General features: G+C 44.9%; 1 long non-coding RNA gene across 1 annotated transcript; it reads right to left on the bottom strand.

Moving 5' to 3' along the window:
* Positions 1-528: 528 nt before the first annotated feature.
* On the bottom strand, positions 529-11,188 carry LOC144313765 (uncharacterized). The gene is made up of 6 exons (XR_013379397.1): positions 11,028-11,188; positions 7,386-7,503; positions 7,255-7,285; positions 6,640-6,699; positions 2,358-2,485; positions 529-1,262 (listed from the first exon to the last, which is right to left on the bottom strand). It is a non-coding gene; the product is annotated as an uncharacterized LOC144313765 (long non-coding RNA).
* Between the last annotated feature and the right edge of the window lie 2,836 nt (positions 11,189-14,024).

Genomic DNA, 14,024 nt, shown 5'->3' on the forward strand with positions numbered 1-14,024 from the left:
AATTTTCCAGCACCATTTACTGAAGAGACTGTCTTTTTTCCAGTGGATAGTCTTTCCTCCTTTGTCAAATATTAGTTGACCATAAAGTTGAGGGTCCACTTCTGGATTCTCATTTCTGTTCCATTGATCTATGTGTCTGTTTTTATGCCAGTACCACACTGTCTTGATGACCACAGCTTTGTAGTACAACCTGAAATCTGACATTGTGATGCCCATGGCTATGGTTTTCTTTTTTAAGATTCCCCTGGCTATTCGGGGTTTTTTCAGATTCCACACAAATCTTATAATAATTTGTTCCAACCCTCTGAAGAAGTCCATGGCATTTTGATAGGGATTGTATTAAACGTGTAAATTGGGATCCCTGGGTGGCGCAGCGGTTTAGCACCTGCCTTTGGCCCAGGGCGTGATCCTGGAGACCCGGGATCTGGCTCCCGGTGCATGGAGCCTGCTTCTCCCTCTGCCTGTGTCTTTGCCTCTCTCTCTCTCTCTCTGTGACTATCATAAGTAAATAAAAATTAAAAAATAAATAAAAATAAATAAAAATAAACGTGTAAATTGCCTTGGGTGATCACTGACATTTTCACAATATTAATTCTTCCAATCCTTGAGCATGGAGTATTTTTCCATCACTTTGTGTCTTCCTCACTTTCTTTCAGAAGTGTTCTGTAGTTTTTAGGGTATACATCCTTTACCTATTTGGTTAGGTTTATTCCTAGGCATCTTATGCTTTTGGGTGCAATTGTAAAAGGGATTGACTCCTTAATTTCTCTTTCTTCAGTCTCATTGTTAGTGTACAGAAATGCCACTGAATTCTGGGCATTGATTTTGTATCCTGCCACACTTGGGCCGAACATTTTTAAAAGAAGTAAACAGAACTTATTTAAAAGAAAAAAAGTTATGTAGGTATTGAAGTCTTTAAAAGAGCCAGAGGAAAAAAACATGCTTTGAAAGATTACTTCAAAACAGAGATCCTGACAGCTGACCTCTAACTAGAAATTTTAGGAATAATCATTTCATCATCTTTCACTATACTGAAATATAAATAGATAGATGATAGATAGATAGATAGATAGATAGATAGATACACAGATAGATAACAAGAGCCTACCTAGCATTCTTTGCTTACTAAAAATGCCATTCAAGAAGACGCAGGTGGCCTGGGTCGAGGTCCTGGGATCAAGTCTCTTGTTGGGCTCCCTGCTTGGAGCCTGCTTCTCCCTCTGCCTGTGTGTCTGCCTCTCTCACGACTAAATAAATAAAATCTAAAAAAAAAAAAAAAAAGAACAGAGGCAAACAGGGAGATCATTCAAGATAGTCACATAAAAACTTCTGAAATCCTTTCCCTCAACAGACACAATATATCTACAGCTACATATAAAACAATTATCTCTGAGCAGGACAGCTACTCCACAACGAAGAATTAAACAGACAGGGAGGAGAGACAGATGTAGTTGTATTTTTGCCGAAAACCTCACCTCCCCCCATGCAACGACCTATGGAGGAGGGGTTGCACAAATACAGAACCCCTCCCTGAGGGAGGGAATCTGTACTACACATCAGGCACCGTGACCCATGGGAGATGCACCAGACAGACAGCCCCCAAAGCACCTGGCTTTGGAAACCAGTGGAGCTTCCGTCCAGGAGACTCCTAGGGCTGTACTGAGTGCAGGCTCTGCTTTTACAGGGCTCACAATCAGACTCATTTGCCTCAGGACCCAGTACAAAAGCACCAGTTTGAAAGGAGCCTAGACCAGATGTGAAGGGGTTCCATTTGCTAATCTTAAAGCATCTACCAGAAGGGCAAAAGCCCACTCAGATTCCCTCCAAAGACAAAAGATACCGGAGGGTGCCATATTTACGCTTTCTCTACCTTGCTACTGCCAATGCTGGCAGGAGCTATTTTTGCATTCCCATAACCTTCTAGTACCTCCTTCCCCCTCCATACTGCTGCCACGGCCCTGCCAGAAGCAGGAGGCCAGTGCCCTGACCTCTAGTTACACTCCCACTGCCAGAGGCCTCCAAGCCAGCAGGTACATGCAACCCACACAGGGGATGCCTACTGAATATGAGACTCTGGGGCCAGGGTGGATTGTGTTTGTGAGCCCCACAGGTCTAGAATAATTGGGGAAACAGTATGAAAGACAACCAAACACTGAAGCAAGGCTACTATAAACAAAAATGTTCACGAACACACAGCCACACCTTCAGGACTAGAAGAGATAGCTGTTTCACCTAACACAAAGACATACATACATACAAAGTCAGGCAACGTGAGGAAACAGATAAACATGTTCCCAATGAAAGACCAGGATTAAACCCCAGAAAAACTCAACAAAGTGGGTATAGACCAAATGTACCTCAAAATGTAAGGCCACGTATGACCAGTGCACAGCTAGCATCATGCTCAACAGGGAAAAGCTTCCTGCTTAACATCAGGAACAAGGCGAGGATGCTAACACAGTATTGGAAGTCTTGGCCACAGCAGCTAGGAAGGAAAACGAAAGAAATTGGAACCAAATTGTAAAGGAAGAAGTAAAACCATCACTATTTGTAGATGATACAATTTTATACACAGAAAACCCTAACGACTCTGTGGAAAAAAAAGACTGTTAGAACATTAGTTCTAACCTTATTTCTAAATAAATTCAGTAAAGTTGCAGGTACAAAACTGATATACACAATTCTGTCACACTTGTGTACACCAACAACAAACTATCAGGAAGAGAGATAAGAAAACAAATCCCATTTAAAATTGCATGAAAAAATACCCAAGAATAAATTTAACCAAGGAGGTGAATGATCTATACTCTGAAAACTATAGGACACTGAGGAGAGACAATGACACTAATAAGTGGAAAGATATTCCATGCTCATGAAGAATATTGCAAAAATGTCCATACTGACCAGAGCAATCTACAGAGTCAAGGCAATCTCTATTGAAATTCTAGTGGCATTTATCACAGAAATACAACAATCGTAAGATTTGTATAGAACCACAAAAGATCCCAAGCAGCCAAAGCAAATCTTGAGAAAGGACAAGTCTGAGACATTACACTCCTTGAATTCAAGCTGTAGTATCTAACAACTAAAGTAATCAAAATGTATGGTATTGGCATAAAAACAGACACACAGATTCGTGGGACAGAAAAGAGAGCCCCGAAATAAACCCAGGCATATAAGGCCAATTACTTTACAAGAAAAGAGGCAAGAATATACAATGGAGAAAGACAATCTCTTCAATAAATGGTGCTGGGAAACCTAGACACCTACATACAAAAGACTGAAACTGGGCCATCATCTCACACCATACAAAGAAATTAACTCAAAATGGATTAAAGACTGGAATGAAAATCCTGAAATCATTAAACTCCTAGAAGAAAACATGGGTCATAAGCTCTCTGACATCGCTCTTGGAGATTTTTTTTTTTCCTTTTTGGATCTTATGATTCCAAAGGCAGTGGCATCAAAAAACAAAACAAAACAAAACAAAAAAATTAATGAGATAACATAAAACTAAAAAGCTTCTGCACAGCAAAGGAAATCATCAACAACAAAAAAGGCAATCTACCGAATAGAAGGAAGAAGAACTGCCAATTCTATCCAATAAAGGGTTAACAGCCAAAATATATACAGAAATTCATATAGCTCAATATCAACAAGAAACAAACAATTCAATATTAAAAAATGGACAGAGGATCTGAATAGACGTTTTCCCAAAGACGACATACAGATCACCAACAGGCACACGGGAAGATGCTCAACATCACAAATCATCAGAGTAATGCAAATCAAAATCACAGTGAGATATCGCTTCACACCTCTGAGAAAGGCCAATATCAGAAAGACAAGAAAAAATAAGTACTGATGAGGCTGTGGGCAAAGGGGGACCCTAGTGCACCGTTGGTGAGGTTGTAAATTGGTGCGGCCACCACAGAAAATAATCTGGAGAACAGTCAAAAACTTAAAAATACAACTCCCACATGATCCTGCAATTCCACTTTTGGGTATTTATCTGAAGATTCAAAAGGATACATGTACCTCTATGTTCACTGCAGCATTATTTACAATAGCCAAGATATGGAAATAACCAAAGTGTCCTTCCTTTGAGGGATGAATGGGAAAAGATTTACACACACACACACACACACACACGAATACTATTCAGCAAAAAAAAAAAAAAAAAAAAAGGAATACTATTCAGCCATAAAATAAATTAGCCATTTGCAACTGGCATGAATCTGAAGGGTATTATGCTAAGTGAAAAAAGTCAGACAGAGAAAGACAGATATGGTATGATTTAACTTATACCTGAAACTAAACAACAAATAAAGTCAGAAATACAGAGAATACATGGGTGGTTGCCAAAAGGGAAGGGGGTGAGGCTGTGTGGGTAAAAACGGATAAAGGGGATCAAGAGTCCCATCATCCTCTTACAAAATGAATTCACGCACAGCATAGTGACTATAGTCAATAATAACGTATTGCAAATTTGAAAGTTGTTTTCAGAAAATACGTCTGAAAAGTTCTTAGCACAAGAAAACAAATGGCGTGACTGTGCATGCAGAGAGATGTTAACTAGACTTACTATGGTGTTCATTGTGCAAGATATACAAATGCCAAATTTTATGTTGCACGCCTGAAACTAGTGTGTCATATATCGATTATAATTTAATAAAACGAAAAAAAAATGGAAGGAAATAAAAACATGTACTGATTCACTGAAAGACATAGTTTGATAGCCACAAACCCTCAATACAGGAGATTCTAGAGCTTTTTTACATTAAACAGGTGAAAAATCAGCCTGGATGACAAGGCTGAGCTGTAAGATTGGGACTAGAACAAACAAAATGGTGGTTATACTAAATGAATAATGACGTTGATGTAAAGCAAAATAAGGATGTCTTCAAGGTTGTGAGGGGTTTTTGTTTTTCTGTTTGTTTTCTAGAGAGAATTAAAATACAGGACACAATAGCACTGAAGTTGGCAGGAAAGTATATGGGGCAAAAGTGCGCTAAGATTTCTGGATCTTTTCCAGATGACAATAGACAGATTAAGATAGGATTTTATAATAAAGGATTCATGTCATAATTTCTAAGGTAGCCACTCAAATAACAGAAAGAGAATGTTTTAACTTCTCAACTGTATGCAGGGAAAACCCTAACCAATCCAAAAGAAACAAAGAAAAATCAGGACAAGAAAACACAAAATACGTCAGATTTTAAATTATAAAGATCATACGTCATAATGAACTGTAGTGAAGATATTCTAGCTGAAAGTAAAGACTTCTGACTTGTTACCTCAGAAAGCTCCAACTGTAATTCACAAAAGCTGTAATAAAGCAGGAATATGGAAGAGTTGACAATAAAAGGATAGGAAAAGATATCCTGCAAATGGCAACAAAAACGTATCTACTTTAAAATAAACTCTATTAAAAAGTATAAAGTGTAGTAATTCACCAGCAAAATAACAAATTTATATTTAATAACAAATTTAAATATATACAACAAAAAATGAACAGAGGGAGCCTGGGTGGCTCAGCCGGTTAAGCACCTGCCTTCAACTCCCGACAAGATTCCAGGGTCCTGGAATCAAGGCCCACATCAGGGTCCTTGCTCCAGGGGGGAGCCTGCTTCTCCCTCTCTCTCTCTCTCTCTCTGCCTGTCACTCCTCCTGCTTCTTCAGTGTCCGATAAATGAATTAAATTAAAAAAAAAAACCACAAAAAAAAACTGAACAGAACTGCAAGAAGAAAACCATGGTCATAATGGGAAACTTTTTTACCATACTTCTCTTGGTAACAGAGAATAAACGAACAAAAATCAGTGAAAACACAGAATATTTGAATAGGTTTACAAACTTGATCTACAGACATATACAGAAAACTATACTTAATGACTGCAGAATATACCTTCTTTTTAGACACAGACAGGATACATTACAGATATTGAATATGTAGCTGGCCGTAAAGTGTAAACACATTTCAAAGGACTGAAATAACGCAAATTAGGTTTTCTGACCTCAAAGCAATTAAGGTAGAAATCAGGAACAAGATAAATTTAAAAAATCCTTATTTGTAAATTCAAGAAAAGTCTAAGTAACCAACTACAAAATGATTCTAAGTTAAGAAAACCAGTACCTTGGGAGAAATGGCCTTAAATGCTAACGTTAGGAAAAGAAGAAGGTTGAAAATTTATGAACAAACGTTCATAACAAGAAAAAGAATTTTTTTTAAAAAAGTCAATGAAATAAAAACTAATATACAATGAGGAAAATTAATAAGGCCAAAGGTTTATATCTAAAAAGACTAATGCCAAAACTCTGGCAATATTGAGGAAAGAGAAGAAAGGGCAATAAGTACCAATATTAGGACCAAGAAGAAAAACAATTAGCATAGAAACTGCACATGTGAAATATTATAAGCAACCTTTTCAGAAATTTGACAATGTAGTTGAAATGGACCAAATCTTAGAAAAATATGAATCATTAAAACTAATCAAGAAGAAATAGAAAGCCTAAACGTTCTTGTCATCTTTAAAATAGTTACCAATATCCTTATCAAAAAGAAAACATCCAGGCCCAAGGAACCCAACAAGTCAGTTCTGCTAAAAGACAAACGAACTTCAGTCTTTCATAAACTTACCCACAGAAGAGTAGAGACTTCCACCTCACAACATAAGGCTACCCAGGATATTGTGAAGATCTGATGAGAGAGATAAGAAAGCAAAATTATGGGCTGAAGTCTCATAAAAGGAGACATTAAAGTTCTAAATAAACTAGGAGTCAACTAACTCCAGCAGATTATATGTAAAGGAGAACAAATCATGAACAAATTAGGTTATCTCAAATAATAGTCCAATGATAGCCAGTTGAACAGTCAAAAATCAGTAAAAAAAAAAAAATGTCAAAAACCAATGAACTTTCCTATGTTGAGACTGACAGGAAACAAATCATATGATCATTACAATAAATAAATAAAAAGCACTTGACAAAGTCCAATGGCTAGTCATTTAAAAAGTCATTTTACAAAGAATAAACGGAAACTTATTAAATTGAGTAAACGGCAAATATGAAAAAAAATAATCTAGAGCAAATATGACAAAGAAGAAATGTTGAGAGAATTTCTTTTGAGATCCAGATTCACACATAATAAACAAAAATCTAGAGTAGCGAAATCAAAGTGAAATTGAAAAAGGGAATAGCTTTTTGGTCACACATTAAGGAAATGTTTCATGAATACAATTCAGAAATCACTAACCTAAAGGAAAATGGTGCTCGACGAGTAACTTCTGCATAGAGAATAGGGGAGGACAGAACAAAGCATGAGAACACAAAATATTTTTCCATATGTTTTCCCACCAAGAGAATCTGACATCAGCATGGTTTTACCTTTACCGGTGAATGCAGGCTTTTCTCACCAAACATATCGCAGAGGAAGGTCAGGTCTTCCTGGCTGTCCACACGTGGCCCCAGCCGGCCTGCACAACAGCCAACAGCTCATACAGACCTAGAAAGTGAAAATAAAACACAAAGCGTAACCATAGAGTGATCTCATTAATTTCACTTAAGGTGTGTGTGAAGGATGGCTGGAACATGTCGTTTTTACTGGATCAGTAATCTGGGCCATCAAGCAGAATGCTTCTCCGCGGAAGCCAAGGAACCTTTTTGATTTTTAAAGCCCAAATATGTAGCATCAACAGGCTAGCCTAACCTTTCCTTTGTCAACATTCTCCAGGCATCCAAGCGGACACAACCCGAGGCAGAAAACGTGTACAAGCTTTCAGAGGAAGAAGAAAACTAAATCGTCACTACATTTGCCTCAGTGTTAGCCAAAGATCAAAAGGAGTCATGAATAGGAAAAACTCCTTAGAAGAGCAGAAAATTGATAGAGTGGCCCATTAAAAAGGTTTTGTGGTTTCCAAAGAGTTCCTAATGATATATAGCTTCAAAACCATCTGCGTTATCTACATCCAAATTCAAGTTCCAAAAAGCTAAGGCCTATTAAGCCATACGTGGTGTTGCTTTCTTGTAGCTGCTCATTTTTCAAAAAGCAACAACCAAAACCTACACAGAACTGAGTTTACCTTTAACTCCAATCTGGGCGTATGCCGTACCCTCTGAAAGAGTTAAGGAAAAGGATGCAGGTTCCTCGGGGCCCTCCTCACTAGAAGCTTCCTGGGGCTAGACAGTAGCACCCTGTTCCACCAGTAGCCTGTTGCAGAAACCCTCCCACCTCCTTTGGGGCCCATCAGACTCCTGTCCAAGAACTGTTACGACAGTGCCTGCCCGGGGCCTCTTCAGGGAGGTGACCTAGAAGAAGTCAGTATCAACTCTCAGCACACGTTTCTCTTTCCAGTGGGATTATACGAGGTAAAAAGGAGAAACTTCCTTTTATTTCTGTCTGCTGTCTACAAGAGCACCGAAACCTCCTGGGATCTACGACACAGGAGCGTGCTGTTATTCCTGCTCTGAAGTGCTGCTGTTCATCACAGGGACAGCTTTACAAGATATGTAACTAGCAAAGAATCATAAATTATGGCCTGCTGATTAGTCTATCTATTATCTTTCTAAAGTATTATCATATTCTGATAATCAGTGATCATTCACCAAATGTATTCGCTTTGCCTTGGAAAGCTGGATCTGTAACATGAGACGTTAAACTCAAACATTCCTGGGACTGCATGTGGCCAAAAAGATCTATTCTACTTTAGGGGGAAGAAAATGTCTCCCTATTACATTCTTAAGTATTCTTGATGATTTACACTTATTCCCTTAAAAACCTGGCATCATGCCTAAGCTAGCTCTTATTGATGATTTCATAAAACTATTTGTAAGGTGTCCCAACATAATTCGATGTATAATAATGCAGGTCTCACTTTACACGTACACAGATACACACAACTTTAAAAACATGACAATTGCCAAGATCAGCGATTAAGGTCAGAGGTTCAAATTGAAAATTAGGTAAAAAGGAGGTAGAATTTCGCTATTTTATTATTGATTTAGGAGCAACAAAAGGAATTCCTTGTTCCTTGGAAATATGGTTAGTTTAATTAATAATACTAGTTCAACTATAACATAATTTATGAGGTATAGTTCTGGGGGGGGGGCGATAACTGAGGTAATGTATTAGAACAGCCCCGGCATATGGTAAATAGTCTATTTCATATGTAACTTAGTGAGCTTCAGCTATTGTTGTTATTCCTGTTATTCATCAGGACTATTATTTTTTTTAGGATTAATTTATTTTACAGAGAGGCAGGGGACAGGGGCAGAGGGAGACAGAATCTTAAGCAGACTCCACGCTCAGCATGGAGCTTGACACGAAGCTCCAAATCATGACCCTGATCATGGCTGGAGCTGAGACCAAAAGTCAGACACAAAACCCACTGCACCACCCAGGAGTGTCCATCGCTACTGCTATTGAAAAATCAAAACTCTGAGTCAAACAGACCTAGATTCAAACCAGGTCTATACTTCATTTACCCCCCATAACTTACCTCAGCCTTCTTTCCATCATATGTTCAAAAGAAACGGAATCTACACCTATAGTAAACTGGACAGGAAAAAATATACATACGTATGCAGATACACAAGTGTGTGCATATAACACAGGTAAAATCTGAAAAAGCCTAAGGGACTGCATCAGTGACGATGTACCCACGTGGTTACCATAACTATGCGAGATGTCACCACTGGAGGAAGCAGGGTCAAGGGTACACGGGATCTGTATTATGTCTTCCAACACATGAATCCACAGTTATCTCAAAATACAGTTAAAGCAAGAGGAGAAGTGGTGGTTAACATTGTTATAAGAATGCAAGGGAACAAGGCACGTAGTCCTGTGGTTGGCACAAAAGAGGCATTTGATGAATTTTTAAAAGATTTTATTTATTCATGAGACGGACAGAGAGAGAGAGAGAGAGAGAGAGAGAGGCAGAGACATAGGCAGAAAGAGAAGCAGGCTCCATGCAGGCAGCCCAAAGTGGGACTCGATCCCGGGACTCCAGGATCACACCCTGGGCTGAAGGCTGACGCTTCAGCACTGAGCCACCCAGGCGTCCCTGATAAAAACGTTTTAAAAATTGGGCAGCCCGGGTGGCTCAGCAGTTTAGCACTGCCTTTGGGCCAGGGCTTGATGGACTCCCTGCATGGAGCCTGCTTCTCCCTCTGCCTGTGTCTCTAACTCTCTCTCTCTGTCTCTGTGTGGCCCTCTTAGGAATGAATAAAATCTTAAAAAAAAAAGAGTTTTAAAAAATAATAAAGTGATTTCTTAAGACTTCCTCAAGTGGCAACTGCCCCTTACTAGAATTCTGTCTATACCTTTACTCCACTTCAAAAAGTTTGGTTCTCGAATGAACCACCAAGAGGAGCAGAGGAATAAGCGTCCGCATAAAACACATAAAGTGAAAGATCCCTATAATTTCTAATCTTTGGATGAAACCTGAAAGGTGTCTGGGGGAGTAACCAAATAGCAAATCACTTTGAGATTGATGACATATGCCTTATTATCTAAGTTAAAATAAGAAACACAGGGACATCTGGGTGATTAAGAAGCTGAGCGTCTAACTTTGGCTCAGGGCGTGATTCTGGCCCAGGATCCAGCCCCACATTGGGCTTCCTATGGGGAGCCTGCTTCTCCCTCTGCCTGTGTCTCTGCCTCTGTCTCTCTCACAAATCAATAAGTAAAACCTTTTACAAATAAAACAGAAACCACATCTAAAAATTCAACTTCGGAAGATAATCGATTTCTTTTTAATTATACGGCCCCGATATTTAAACTATGGCTTTTCAAAACCATCAACAAGGAAAAAATTTTAAAAAGCAACAGATAAGTACTAGGAGATCATGAAAACCAGCCCATCGCAGTCTGCGCCGCACCCACGCCCCGGCAGCGAGCGGTCCGGGAGGCCCCGCCAGCGAGGCACCCAGCCCGGGCGAGGGAGGAGGCCGCCGCTTGCAGCCCGCGACCGTGGCCCCTGCTGCTCGGGGTCCCTGCCCGCGCACGGCCGCGGCCCCGGCGGCTCGCACCTTCCTCAGCGCCGACATCCTCGAGCGCTCTGAGTTCAGCAGGCGAAGGGCGACATGCTTTGTGGCCCGTCCGTCCATCCGCACGGCCAGCCGACAATCCGCGGGGCCGCCGCCGCCGCCGCCACGCGTCCCACCGCGCTCCAGCCCCGCACACGCTTGGAGCCCCCAGCCGGCGCCTGCGCACTGGGCGCCCCGGAGGCCTGGCGCGCTGGGGGCCAGCCGGCGCGCGGAGGCACCTGGGAAGGGCCAGGCAAGCGCGGGGAGCCCAGGCAAGCGCCGCGCCTCCGCCACCCTGCAGCCGGCGGGCAGTCCCCGCCCCGAATGCCACCTGGGGCGCGTGCTGCTCGCTGGCCGCAACAAGGTCCCAGCGCCGCTGAGCAGCCGGTGCCAGGGCGAAGCGAAGGTAGCGCGCGTCTCCCCAGGGGCGGTGCCCCGCAGCCGGAGGACGGACCGGACACTAGCTGCCTCGGGCGGCGTGGCCGGAGGCTCTCCAGCTGTCCAGGGACCGTCTGTCCGCCGCTGGCGCTGCCCTAAACACGAGCCGCTTCCGCCTGGGCCCCTGGGCCCTCACCGCTGCCCCGCGGGAGCCGGACGCCGCCCCCTCCTCAGGCCCCGCAGCTCCTCCAGCCCGTCCGTCTGCCCGGAACAGTCCGCGCCGCACCCACGCCCCGGGAGTGCAGGGTCCCGGAAGCACCGCCGGCGAAGCACCAGGCCGCCGCGCGCAGCCCACGACCGGTCACCCCTGCAGCTCGGGGTCCCTGCCCGCGCCCCGCCCGCGGCCCGCACCTTCCTCACCGCAGACATCCTCGGGTGCTCGGAGTTCAGCAGGCGCAGGGCAACAGGGCACACGGCCCGTCCATCCGCAGGGCTGGCCATCAGTCCGGGAGACCGCGCTCCAGCGCAGTGCACGCTGGGAGCCCCCCGCCGGCGCCTGCGCACTCCTCGACCCGGAGGCCCCGCATGCTGGGGGCCGGCCTGAGTGCGGAGGCACCTGGGGAGGGGCCACACCCGCACCGGGGAGCCCAGGCAGCACCGCGCCCTGTCGTCCGGGGGTCCTTCCGCCCCACCGCTCCCCCGCCGCCGCCGCCGCCGCCGACACGCGCCCCACCGCGCTCCAGCCCGGCACACGCTTGGAGCACTCCGCCGGCGCCTGCGCACTGGGCGCCCAAGAGGCCTGGCGCGCTGGGGGCCGGCCGGCGCGCGGAGGCACCTGGGGAAGGGCCAGGCAAGCGCGGGGAGCCCAGGCAGCGCCGCGCCCTGTCGTCCGGGGGTCCTTCCGCCCCACCGCTCCCCCGCCCCGGATGCCACCTGTGGCGCGGGTCCCCTGGCGCTGGAGGCGGCGGTAGCCTGCAGCACGTGCAGCTCCCGCGCAGCCCCACGGTCCCAGCGCCGCCTGCGCGGCCGGTGCCAGGGCGACACGAAGGTAGCGGGCGTCCCCCCAGGGGCGGTGCCCCGCATCCGGAGGACAGACCCGGCACTAGCTGCCTCGGGCGACGTGGACGGAGGCTCTCGAGCTGTCCAGGGACCGTCTGTCCGCCGCTGGCGCTGCCCTAAACACGAGCCGCTTCCGCCTGGACCCCTGGGCCCTCGCCGCTGCCGCGCGGGAGCCGGACGCCGCCCCCTCCTCAGGCCCCGCAGCTCCTGCAGCCCGCCCGTCTCCGGCACAGCCCGCGCGGCACCCACGCCCCGGGAGTGCAGGGTCCGGGAAGCACCGCCGGCGAGGCACCCAGGCGCCGCGAGGGACGAGGCCGCCGCGCAGCCCGCGACCGGTCGCCCCGGCAGCTCGGGGTCCCTGCCCGCGCCCCGCCCGCGGCCCCCGCGGCTCGCACCTTCCTCAGCGCTGACATCCTCGGGCGCTCGCGGTTCAGCAGGCGCAGGGCGACATGCTTTGGGCCCGTCTGTCCGCAGGGTCGGCTGGCCGTCAGTCCGGGGGACCGCGCTCGAGCCCAGTGCACGCTGGGAGCCCCTCGCTGGCGCCTGCGCACTGGGGCCTCACGGGGTAAACAACCCCCACTGAGCCCTGCACCAGGCAGGGGGTTGAGCAGCTCCCCCAAGTGCTAACAACTGAAAATCAGCACAATAGACCCTCCCCCAGAAGACCAGCGAGAAGGACAGGGGAAAAACAAGTTATTGACCAAGCAGCACTGGAAAGTTCCAGAGTAAGACAAGGGACTTGCAGGATACAGAATCAGACGATATTCCCCCTTGTTTTGTTGTTGTTGTTGTTGTTGTTATTTTTTATTTCTGTTTGCTTCCCCCACCCCTTTTTTCCTTTCTTTTTTTTCTTTTTCTTCTCTTTTTCTTCCTTTTTTCTTCCTTTTTTCTTTCTTCTTTTTTCTTTTCTTTCCGTCTTTCTCTCCTCTCTTTTTCTCCTTTTCCCAATACAACATGTTTTTGGGCACTCTGCACTGAGCAAAATGACTAGAAGGAAAACCTCACCTCAAAAGAAAGAATCAGAAACATCCTCTCTCCCATAGAGTTACAAAATCTGGATTACAATTCAATGTCAGAAAGCCAATTCAGAAGCATTATTATAAAGCTACTGGTGGCTCTAGAAAAAAGCAAAAAGGACTCAAGAGACTTCATGACTGCAGAATTTAGAGCTAATCAGGCAGAAATTAAAAATCAATTGAATGAGACACAATCCAAACTAGAAGTTCTAATGATGAGGGTTAACAAGGTAGAAGAACGAGTGAGTGACATAGAAGACAAGTTGATGGCAAAGAGGGAAACTGAGGAAAAAAGAGACAAACAAGTAAAGGACCATGAGGATAGATTAAGGGAAATAAATGACAGCCTGAGGAAGAAAAACCTACGTTTCATTGGGGTTCCAGAGGGCGCCAAATGTGACAGAGGCCCAGAATATGTATTTGAACAAATCATATCTGAAAACTTTGCTAATCTGGGAAGGAAAACAGGCATTCATATCCAGGAAATAGATTCCACCCCCTGAAATGAATAAAAACTGTTCAACACCTCGACATTTAATGGTGAAGC

The sequence above is a fragment of the Canis aureus genome, chromosome 5 (assembly GCF_053574225.1).
Source record: "Canis aureus isolate CA01 chromosome 5, VMU_Caureus_v.1.0, whole genome shotgun sequence".
NCBI lineage: Eukaryota > Metazoa > Chordata > Mammalia > Carnivora > Canidae > Canis > Canis aureus.